This window comes from Gavialis gangeticus, unplaced genomic scaffold (genome assembly GCF_001723915.1).
Source record: "Gavialis gangeticus isolate Ggan-Ray unplaced genomic scaffold, GavGan_comp1, whole genome shotgun sequence".
Taxonomy (NCBI): domain Eukaryota; kingdom Metazoa; phylum Chordata; order Crocodylia; family Gavialidae; genus Gavialis; species Gavialis gangeticus.
In genome coordinates, this window is record NW_017729024.1 from 138,456,435 (window position 1) to 138,466,822 (window position 10,388).

The 10,388-nt window shown below is 44.0% G+C and overlaps 1 protein-coding gene and 1 long non-coding RNA gene across 2 annotated transcripts in view; both read right to left on the reverse strand.

Annotated features, from left to right (window-relative positions):
- Positions 1–10,388, reverse strand: part of IPO11 (importin 11) — a 350,536-nt gene that overhangs the window by 76,808 nt on the left and 263,340 nt on the right. The window lies entirely within an intron of this gene.
- LOC109297782 lies at positions 3,765–4,352 on the reverse strand. Its single transcript, XR_002097413.1, has 3 exons — positions 4,106–4,352; positions 4,050–4,054; positions 3,765–3,930 (listed from the first exon to the last, which is right to left on the reverse strand). It is a non-coding gene; the product is annotated as an uncharacterized LOC109297782 (long non-coding RNA).

Below are 10,388 nucleotides of genomic sequence, written 5' to 3' on the forward strand. Positions count from 1 at the left end.
TGGCATGGACTGGAAGGAGAAAGGGAAGGAGAAGGATGGTGGGGATGAGAAGGCAACACCGGGAGTGGCAAATAAGAAATAAATCCATTGGGACAAGAGAGAGAAAAAAAAAGCTAATTCAGGTAATGGGATAAGAATCAGTTATGCCTGTTTAGACCATACCTAATGTAATCCAGTCTGTGGAAGATCGTTCCATAGTTATGTTCAAGGTGGTTTTTAACATTTTGTTGTTTAAGAACAGCTACTCTAGGTTGGTGACAGAAGATCCAGGAACGTCAAAGTGTTCTGGAACGGATATCAGACTGATGTTCATTCATTATTTTACATAGGGTTTGCCCCATCTGCCCCATGTAGACAGCAGAGTGGCACTGTAAGCACATGATGGTGTATATGACTTTGACAGAGCTGCAGGTGAACGAACCTTGGATGTTATCATCTGTGTAATTTGCTCCAATGATGATATGTACTGTATATGAGAAGGCACAGATTGCAGGTGGGTCTGCATCAGTTTATATTTGCAGTTTTCCTTTGTAGATTGATTTTTTAATCTGAATAATGAATGACACAAACCAGCCTGCCAGCGAGACCCCAATAACCCTGAATTTACCCTCATTGTGCTGCCACTTGACCCAAGGAACAGACTGAGATTGCCCTGGCATAATCCCTTAACCCAGCAAGCCTCAGCTCCACTGCCCTTATACTGGGACCCTGTAGCTGCAGTGAGGAATTCTCTGCCAGTCCCAGGTAGCCACTCCATTTTGGTCATGAACAATTATATGTCCCCCTTTCCTTAGAAAGGGAAATCTGGAAGGTATTTTCCCAGATATCACTCTTTCCACGGGCAATCAGTAAGGAAACAAGCAAGCAAGCAAACATGACATAGGAAGAAATAATTACACCAACAAACCTGACTACAGGTTTGCAGAAACAAGAGTACAGATTCTTACCCTCTCACTTGGCTGTAGCTCAGCCTTCCTAGAGATCTTCCAGAATTTTTAAGAAATCAGCCCTTCTGTTGAATCCCAATTATCAGCCATGGCAACTGGGGCTGCTGAACCCACAAAGCTTGAGATTCAGACCTTGATTCTATCCCAGCTAGACCCTAAAATTCTCCAAGGCCAGCCTCTCCATTTGCATTATTCTAGTGCTGGTAAGTCACCAGGATCCTCCAGAAGTTTCTGGCCTCATAGGCCATTACTCTTTTGCTACAGAGGAATTGATTTGTCTATTACAGACAGACAATGCCTTGGGTCCCAGTGCCTTCTGTCTGTGTATGGGGTGTAATTGTCTTCAAGTATTCATGCCTCAGCACCCTGGCTGAACCAGTTCCAACACTATAAAGATATACATAACATAATATAATCTATACAGTGAGAACAGTAACCTAAGTGGATACAGCATAACATTGGCTTTCCAATGAGACCACATATGCCATACCAGTGCGATAAAACACAGGAAAAACAGTCACAACATGCTGTGAACCCCTAAAACATAACAGGGTTTGTGAAAGGGGTGTTGGTTGTGAAACAGTTTTTCAGCTTCTTTGTTTCCGAAGTGCTGTTCTGTTTTTTGTTGGGTTTTTTTTTGTTTTTGTTTGTTTGTTTGTTTGTTTTACAGATCCAGACCCCAGTACACAGAACTGTTCAAAACCCGAGATAAAGACTTGGTATCAACAATCAGCCCATTTGGTTAAGCTTCTGGCTGGCTGTAGCAGGTCCTCATTAACTGGTATGAGACTAGATCAGGGGTTTTCAACCAGGAGTACCTGAGGGTACTTGGGAAGGCCTCAGGGGGTACTCAGCAGCGGATGCCGCCACCATGCTGCTGGCACGCTTGCTGATCAGCCACTGGGGGACGCCACCCCCTGCTTGTCGACTGGACACCGGGGGACTCTTTCCTTCTCAACCAGCTGCTGGGGGTACACTGACCCAAAAAGGTTGAAGACCCCTGGACTATATGCATGTAGGATGTAGGAGTCTCTGGGAGTTTCTTTTGAACAGAAATTCATGAAGCCTCAAACTGCATGCCTGATATGGAAGGTGTCATAACTTCACTGAGTGAAGAAAACAAAACATAGGCTAATCATCACGGTTGCTTGCAGATGTGAAAAATATATTTAAAAAAAAAAAAAAAATGCTTTGCCAGAAGAAGCAGCACGTTACTTCAATCTGGCTCCACAGTGTCTGTATAAACCGGGAGCTTCAGTGGGGCTTTTCGGTGCTTTTATCTAAAGCTCTCTGACACTTTTAAAGAGCTGGTCAATTTCCTTCCAATAGTGGCAGTAGAGTCCTTGGACTGTCATTGAGGCCCACAACCCCCAGGTACCACAAGCAGGGGTGCAGCCAATACTCCCCCTCCTCCACACACACACACACACGCGCGCACACACATGGCTTCCTCTCATCCTAAATACGCCTGGGATGCATGGAGCTCTGGTCAGTTGCCACAGGTGGAAGGACACTGATCAGCTCTTTAAAGGCTATGCGGAGGGAGCTCCCAGCCAGAGGCACTGCAGTCAGGTAAAGGCAATTGAGGTTGAGGCAGCAAAGTTCTGGCTGTGTAGCAAAGCAGCCAGCTGCTATGCAAGGATTGGGGATGGATGAGAAGCAGTGCATTGTAGGATGCCTGGATAACAGACCAGACCCTAGCCACAGAAGGCTCAGTGTCTGCACAAGACCATAGTAAACTAGTTCATGGAGAACCAGTTATACTTTGAAACAGTTCACAGGAGGTTTAAACCATTCTAAACTGGCTTGTACATCTGGATACTTATGGTTTAAACTGCATTTAAACCAGTCTGAGTGATATGTCTTTCTGCACCCATAAAATTAGGAATGCTATTGCATTTTAGCATGTTAAAAACTAACATCAGAAGGCTTATACAGTACACTGGAAAATCCATATATATTACTTAATAATCTTTGTATATTTGAACACTATTTCAAGAGACAATTTTATCAGGTAAAATCATTAATCTACAGAAGCAAGAAACAAATACACAATCGTTGCATCAATTTGAATCTTTCCAAGTCATTTGTCTCTTTTCTGCAGTTACCAACCTATATTAGGTTAAATTTAGTATAATTCAGACTACATTCAAAATAGCCAATTTATGCGCAATCAGAAAGTATGCACTATGTTCAAAACAAGAACTTAATTGATCCATCTCTATCATATTTAAAGAACAACAATATTAAGTAGCATCAATGTTCATTTTTAAAGAGGCAGCGTGAACCTATATTACAAAATTACACTAAATTGCACTCTATAGATGGAAAACAATTATTAATACATTTGTTCTTATGAATTTAAGAGCTGTAGTGATCTTTTTCCCTTTGTAAATGTAAAAATGCTAAAATGAAAACAACACCGTTAATTCCCTTAACTTGGTGAGACTATACTAAATTATTTTTCATAAGAGGTAAGAAAAAGTAAAAACTAAAAGAAAAGATACAGTGGTAGTTTTAGCTGAAATATGCTATCAGGATTTCAGTATAAAATTCAGGGATAAAATTTCATGGCCTGTACTACATCCCTTCTTCCTGATTTCCTTGCTGTTCAAGCTGTCAATCACAAGTGCCCTGCAAATTCTCTTGGCTTTTGAGACTTATGTTCATTGGGGGCTCTCCTACCATTTGAATGACTTTTACAGTGCCTTTTACAGCATATCACTCCTCTCCTACTATGTATCAAGTACCTAAGGGGGGTAGGGGCTTCTTCTTGTTGCTGTTGGGTTTTTTTGGAGAGGGTGTAGGGAGGGGGAGGTTGCTTTGGCTTTTATTTAAATGTTCACTGCTGCTGCTTCTTGTTTCCCTCTGTGTAGTTTCATCAACTTACATGGACTCAGCTATCATCCATCTACTAATACAGAAATCTATGTTTGATTCCCTACCCTACTTGTTTTATCCAGTTCCACAGGTTATGGACATCCTGCCATCAACTTAAACTCATCAGGCACAAAACCACTCCTCACTTCCTCTTGCTCATAATATCTAGACTGTCTATCAACAGTAAAACTGCTTTCTTCATATCATTTCTACAATTTCAACTTTTCCTTCAGTCCACACAATCAAAAAAAACACATGTAGGTATTCATCTCAATGACTACCACCTTTTCTCTGCTTCTACGGATTCATACAAAACAAAGCTACACCCATAACGCACAAGAGCAGAAGGGAGAAGTTAACAAAAATTAACATCCTCACCTAAAATAATCCCAAAAGAATACCCTCAACTTACAGCAAGGAAGTCAAAATACCCAGATCACAAAATGTGTAGATGCAGGAGACGAGGTAGATGTCATCTACCTAGACTTTAAGAAGGCCTTCGATATGGTATCTCATTCTGTTCTCGTAAATAAACTGACATGCAGTGACGTAGATGATTACATGGTCAGGTAGGTGGCAAATTGGCTTAGGGCTTGCACCCAGAGACTGGTGCGAGATGGGTCGATATCGACTTGGAAAGATGTGGGTAGTGAAGTCCCACAAGGCTCGGTCCTTGGACTGGTGCTATTCAGTGTCTTCATCAGTGACTTGGACAAGGGTCCGGAGAGCACCCTGTCCAAGTTCATAGATGATACCAAATTACGGGACAAAGTTAACACACCAGCAGTTAGGGAACAGATCCAGGCAGATCTGGACAGGTTGGAAAAATGGGCAGAACAAAATAGGATACAGTTCAACAAGGACAAGTGCAAAGTGCTGCACCTGAGCAAAAAGAACCATCAACATACTTACAGGCTGGGGGATGACCTTCTCAGCAGCACAGAAGTGGAAAGGGATCTTGGAGTCATAGCTGACTCCAAGATGAACATGAGTCATCAATGTGACAAAGTGATCGACAAGGCTAACCGTACTTTATCATGCATTAGCAGATACATGACGAACAGGTCTACGAAGGTGATGCAGCACTGGTCAGGCCGCAGTTAGAGTACTGCGTCCAGTTTTGGGCACTGCACTTCAAGAGGGATGCAGAGAATCTTGAGAGGGTTACTCGTGTGGTCAGAGGCCTGCAGGCAAGGCCCTATGAGAAGAGACTGAGGGACCTAGATCTCTTCAGCCTGCTCAAGAGAAGGCTGAGAGGTGATCTTGTGGCTGACTATAAATTCATCAGAGGAGGGCAGCAGGGAATAGGAGATGCTCTATTTATTAGGGTACCCCCTGGAGTAACAATGGCCACAAATTGACAGAGAGCAGATTTAGGTTGGACATTAGAAAGAACTTCTTCACAGTAATGGTTGCCAGAATCTGGAATGGGCTTCCAAGGGAGGTGGTGCTCTCCCCTACCCTGGGGGTCCTCAGGAGGAGACTGGAAAAGCACCTAGCTGGGGTTGTTTGACCCCAGCACTCTTTCCTGCGCAGGGCAGGGAGTCAGACTCGATGACTTACTGAGGTCCCTTCCAACCCTAACATCTATGAATCTAGTAAGTAAAGGGAAGAGGTAAAGAACAGATTTCATTATTTAAGCCATTGTAGCTCTTTACCTTGTGCTGCTGACCGAGGTGTTTTTGTATAGGACCCTAATGTATACATTTAATGGAAAGCCATATATACAATATAAGTGTATAATCCATGACAGATACACAACAAGTAAACTCTTTTCTGGACTTGTGGTATATACTCTGAAGTTCTCACACCAGGTAGCACTAGAAATAGATTGACTCAAATACATATGCAACTGTTGTATGATACATAATAACGCTAAGTTCATTACAACCGTGGCTAGCCCTTTAACTGTGTACTAATTTGCCAGCTGGATGTCTGGAATCCTCCAAATTTATATACAATTTAAAGGAATCATATCTATTTCTTTCCCAGGTGACTTACTTGGATTCTCAAAAATTCCTCCCAAATCTAAATGATGTAAGGCATGGTTGCTCAACCTCCAACCTGCAGGCCAAATGTGGCCGGCAGAGTCTTGGAATCAGGCCTGCAGGGCTGCCCACAATTCAGGAAACTTGGTAGCAGGGGAGCAGTGGCAGTTAACACTGCCACCCCTCCCCAACTTCTAAAATCCCAAGTCCAGTACAGCAGGTCAGAGCCAGGCCACAACCCTCTCTTAGCATGGCCAGATCAGGATCAACCAAGCCAGAGTCCTTTTTGCTGTGCAGCTGAATCAAGGGAGGGTTCCTATTTCTCTCCATGGGGCAAGGCTACAAACTCTCCCCCTGCATGGCAGATTCAGGGCTAGGTCACGTCATGCCATGCCCCCTTATATCCCTGTGTGGCTGGGTCATGCCCCCTTCCCTCCACCCAGCCAGGCTGGGGCCAGGCCACACCCCATTCCTCCCACAGGGTCAGGCCATGCCCCTTACCCTGACATGGCTGGATTGGGGCTGGGCCGCACCCCCCAGCCCTCCTCTGCAAGTCTAGATAAAGCCCTGCTATGCATGGTTTGGGTGCCAGACGGGGTCCACCAACCAGATCCGACCTGTGGAGGGACTTGGCACTACTCACTTGGTCCCACAAGTAGAAAAACTGAGCACAGCTGATCTAAGGCATCATGTACAGCATTAGGATTCAGGGGACCTGGTTTTATTTTTGGCTCTTTCCTTAAATCTGTTGTATGCTCTTAAGCCAACATGTCACCTCTCTGCCTGATTTTCTCCTTAATCTTTATGCATATATTTACATTTAGATTATGTGTATCTTTATATTGAAATTACTATTTAGATGTTACTTCTTAGGATATCACTTAAAGAACTCAGCACAATGTAGTCATGATTTTGGCTGAGTTCCTAGATGCTACTATGATATAAAATAAGCAGAAGTAGCATTTCCAGGAACATTTTCAAAGCAACTGTCAGCTGGTATACCAGTGCCTCAGAAAAGATATTTCTTCTTGTGCACAAAAATAAATATTTTAATACTGCAATGGAAAATTTAGATTCATCTCTATATGCAATAATAATGATTTTGGATTCATACCACCTCTGTGCATGGATAAGAATATCAATGCATAATTATTTTATTGCTAGTAAGCAACAATTCCAAGGGGAAAATAAAAAATCAGAATCAGATTGATTTTAAAAAAAATCTTAATCTCTCACTGATATATAAAACACATTTATATCAAGTTAAATTTTCACAAACAATCTAATCAAGTTAAAAAAATAGAAATGTTGCCTATTTATATTTTTACAATGCACCATAAAATGCACTAAAACATTCTGATGCCATCCTAATGGCTTATAAAAGGTAGCAAATCCAAGTGTAAACGGAAACCCAGAAGGTAAAATACTATTTCAGTACATGCAAGAAATAGTCAAAGGCATGCTAATGCTGCTTCTGTGGTATTAATGAAAAATGAACAAGCTTTGTTTATAAGCCTTGTTGAACCTAATCTCAATTCAAATAAACCCACTGAAAGCAACCAGCAGAATGTGAGATTTGATCATCAGCATCATTAACTAACAAGGGTCTTTGAGGCCTACAAAGGGTGGAGGACGGGATTCATCTCCAAGGAAGAATATTCTGCACTGGTCCGGACCTGCAGGGAGCAAACCAGGAAAGCCAAGGCAGCAACTGAACTCCAACTCGCTTTGAGTCTCAAGGACAATAAAAAGTCCTTTTTCAAATATGTGGGGAACCGGAGGAAAAGCAAGGGCAACACTGGACCCCTGCTAAACCAGACGGGACATCTGACAACTGATGCCCAGGAAAAAGCCAACCTATTAAATGGGTACTTTGCGTTGGTCTTTCATCAGTCCCATGGGACACCCATGCCCACTACGGGACAGGGAGGTCCGGTAAGGGTGATCCCCTGCCCTCCATCAATGCTGACCTCCAACCTTGAGAGGCTGGATACCTGCAAGTCAGCTGGCCCTGACAATCTACACCCCCGGGGTACTCAAGGAACTGGCGAGCGTCATAGCCCAGCTCCTGGCATGCATCTTTGAGAACTCCTGGTGCTCTGGTGTAGTGCCCAAAGACTGGAAGAAGGCCAATGTCATGCCTATCTTCAAGAAAGTGGATCCGGCAAACTACAGGCCCATTAGCCTGACCTCTATCTCGGGGAAGGTCTTAGAAAAGATTATCAAACAGGCCATCCTTAACAGACTGGCCAACGCCAACAACCTGAGGGACAGCCAGCACGGGTTTGTTGTGGGTAGGTCTTGCTTGACCAATCTTATTTCCTTTTACAACCAGGTGACCTATCACCGGGAGAAGAGATTGATGTCTTATATCTTGACTTCAAAAAAGGCTTTGATCTGGTATCCCATGATCACCTCTTGGTGAAACTGACCAATTGTGGCCTTGGGTCCACCACAATCCATTGACTGGGAAATTGGTTCTGTGGTCAGACCCAGAGGGTGGTAATTGATAGCAGTCAATCTTCATGGTGCCCTGTGACCAGTGTGGTCCCCCAAGGCTCTGTCCTTGGACACAGTTTGTTCAACAACTTCATTAATGATGTGGACATTGGAGTCAGAAGTGGACTGGCCACGTTCGCCAATGACACCAAACTCTGGGACAAAGCATCCACACCTGAAGACAGGAGGGCGATCCAGGCTGACCTGGACAGGCTCACCAAATGGGCGGATGAAAACCTGATAGTGTTTAACACTGAAAAATGCAAGGTTCTCCACCTTGGGAGGAAAAACCTGCAGCATCCTTATAGGCTCGGCAGTGCTATGCTGGCTAGCAGTATGGAAGGAAGGGACTTGGGGGTCATCATTGACCACAAGATGAACATGAGCCTGCAATGTGATGCTGTGGCTAGTAAAGCGAGCAAAATGCTGGCTTGCATTCATAGATGCTTCTCAAGCAAATCCCAGGACGTCAGTCTCCCCTTGTACTTGGCCTTGGTGAGGCCGCAGCTGGAGTACTGTGTCCAGTTTCAAGCTCCACAATTCAAAAAGGATGTGGAGAAGCTTGAGAGAGTCCAGAGTAGAGCTACATGCATGATCAGAGGTCAGGAAAACAAACCTTACAATGACAAGCTGAGAGCTATGGGGCTCTTTAGTCTGGAAGAGCGCAGGCTCAGGGGTGCTCTGATGGCCACCTATAAGTTTATCAGAGGTGACTACCAGTATCTGGGGGAACATTTGCTCACCAGACCTCCCCAAGGGATGACGAGGTTGAACGGTCATAAACTACTGTAAGACCATTTCAGGCTGGACATAAGGAAGAATTTCTTTACTGTCCGAGCCCCCAAGGTCTGGAATAGCCTGCCATCGGAGGTGGTTCAAGCACCTATATTGAACACCTTCAAGAGAAATGTGGATGTTTATCTTGCTGGGATCCTACGACCCCAGCTGACCTCCTGCCCCTCGGGGAGAGGGCTGGACTCAATGATCTTCCGAGGTCCCTTCCAGCCCTAACATCTATGAAATCTATGAGTAACTTGGCAGAAACAGGACATCAAGTTAAAACTACAATGTAAAGAAAAGTAGTAATTACTGGATACTACAGCCAGTTACAAACACCGAACTAGATAAGCAAAATAAAAATCAAGTAGGTCTATACAGTAAATAGGATTTACATTGAATTTATATAGATTAAGATAGATTACAAGAAATATTAGTCACTAAGAAAATCTGACACTATTTAAAAGCATATATTTCCAACATTAGCCTCTAATATGCAATATATTTTTAAGTAAATTCAGTTCAAATGACAAGAAAATGCACGAAACTGTTAAAAAAATTAATGCAATTGTCTTTTGGTCAGTTTGCATTGCCAGAAAGGCTTTGCCATATTGTACTAGCACCTAATTTTCTACAGGCAGTAAAAGATAACCACCCACAAGAATACTCACATGAACTGCATGGCTGAGATAGACTTAAGCTGGGGTTACCATATTTCCAGTTTCAAAAAAGAGGACACCTGTGGGGTGGGAGGGGGGCAGGGAGGGGACATATGATTGTCGGGAGACAGTGATATGCCCACGGCCTGCCCGATTCCCAAGCCACAGCTCCCAACAGTCTTGTTGCTGCCTCTCACTCCTGACCCACTCCTGAGCCTCAGGAAAGCAGAGGTAGAGCAAAAACTTGGATAATGTGGGGCCCGTGCAGGACACGTTAGGAAATTTGGTCATCATACCAGACAACAAAGCCAACATATTTAACGATTTCTTTGCCTCTATTTTCCTAAGCAGGGACCGGAACAGTCACCCCACCGCTGGGCCCCCCTTAGAGCCCAGGGCAGGCACACCTAGGCCAAGGGTTAGTGAGGAACTAGTTAGGGAACTTCTGGAAGGACTGGATGTATTCAAATCAGCTGGTCTGGATGATCTCCACCCTAGAGTACTGAGGGAATTGGCTGAGGTCATTGTGGGACCCCTGGCATGGCTGTACGAGCACTTGTGGTGTTCTGGTGTGGTGCCAGAGGACTGGAAGAGGGCCAACGTGGTTCCCATCTTCAAAAAGGGGAGGAAGGAGGACC